General features: G+C 39.2%; 1 pseudogene; it reads right to left on the bottom strand.

Annotated features, from left to right (window-relative positions):
- Positions 1-233: 233 nt before the first annotated feature.
- LOC102867570 lies at positions 234-1,384 on the bottom strand (annotated as a pseudogene).
- Between the last annotated feature and the right edge of the window lie 78 nt (positions 1,385-1,462).

Here is a 1,462-nt window from a genome sequence, read left to right as displayed (position 1 = left end):
ATTAGGAGAAAAAAAAAAAGATCTCCAATGGTATGTAGGTTTTGAAAAACCAAACCAAACCAAACCAAACCAAACCAAACCAAACCAAACTATTTAGCCACTGGTAGTAGCTTCTTTATTAATTTGAAATTGCCTCTTTTGGTTCCATATTCTTGGAATCACGGGATTTCATACTTGCCTGTTAGGAAAGTGATTTCCCCCCTTTTTTTGTTTTTCCCAACTGTCTGAAATTTCTATAACCTTGCTCCATGGGTGGTGTAGAGCCAGGCCTCAAACCGTTTCAACATTGCTTTCGCAAGCACTAGGAAAGTGATCTTTATGGAGAATCTTACAGGGCTATTTCCATTCCCTTGGGTCACTTCATTAACCTGTACATTACAATAATTTTCTTTGGAGACGAAAGGAGGAAGTCATTGGACTGCCCAGCAACGTCAAACTCCAGGCTGCCTTTCTTATTTTTGGCATCAATCACTGGCAGGCACCATTTCAACTTATTTTGTCTGCTATCTTGTAGAAACTTGCCATTGATCTTATCAATCACAAGCATACTAATGCCAGTTGGGAGTGGGATGGTGATAACTACATCATTTAGTTATAAATTATCTTCTTGTTCATATTCTCACAGCCATTTCACTCTCAGAAGGCCAGCAGTTAATTGTCAGTGGAATAGTGGTTTATAGTCTCTACTTTTACACGTCTGCATCCCTGTTGACTGGAAATGACTTCTCTGGATTATTCAGGCCATTTAGAGATTCTGTAGTGAAGCTTTTTAATCCGTATTTGGGTAGGTTTGTAACTGCACTTCTTTCTAATTTTTGTTTTTCATGTGAAGATAAGTTAGGCCAAATTTATCATCTGAAATCCTAAGCATGATCATGTCATGTGACTCCATATTCTGAAATCTTCTATCTCTTTGACAGGTTAATGCAATCTCTTCCTCAATCTTCATATGTACACTTTTATTAATAGGTGGAAGCATGCACTTAGATTGCTTCAGAGATTTGCTTCCTGAATTGGAGAACTTAATAGATTGCAATTTCTCCGCAAAGTTATCTACTTTCCCCCTTTAGTTTCAAGTTTCAAGGCCTTGCTAGGGCCTCAAGGGTGTCTCGTGCAAGCGTCACTTTTGGTTTATTAGTTTCAGTGCTGTTCATTGTGATCATGGCTGTTGTGTTGCCTCTTGGTACTGCAATTTCCAAATTCCCCAAACCGGGTACTTTTTTGGGCCCTGTTTTTCTGCATCTCTTCAGGTCTGTTGTAAGTCCTTTGCTTTGTGTTGCATTGCAGCCTAGGCTTCATGTTCTTGAGTCTCTCTGATTGCTCTGAACATCCTCTCTTCATGAAAATTCATTTCTGGGAAGGTTTTTAAAAAAATTTTAATATGTTGTTGTTGTTGTTATGTGCCGTCGAGTCGTTTGCGACTCATAGCGACCCTATGCACAACAGCCCTAAACCCTGCTAT

The sequence above is a fragment of the Elephantulus edwardii genome, unplaced genomic scaffold (assembly GCF_000299155.1).
Source record: "Elephantulus edwardii isolate Elephantulus edwardi_28Jun2011 unplaced genomic scaffold, EleEdw1.0 scaffold02243, whole genome shotgun sequence".
NCBI lineage: Eukaryota > Metazoa > Chordata > Mammalia > Macroscelidea > Macroscelididae > Elephantulus > Elephantulus edwardii.
The sequence above is the reverse complement of the archived record's forward strand: the minus strand, read 5'-3'. Positions and strand labels throughout refer to the sequence as shown.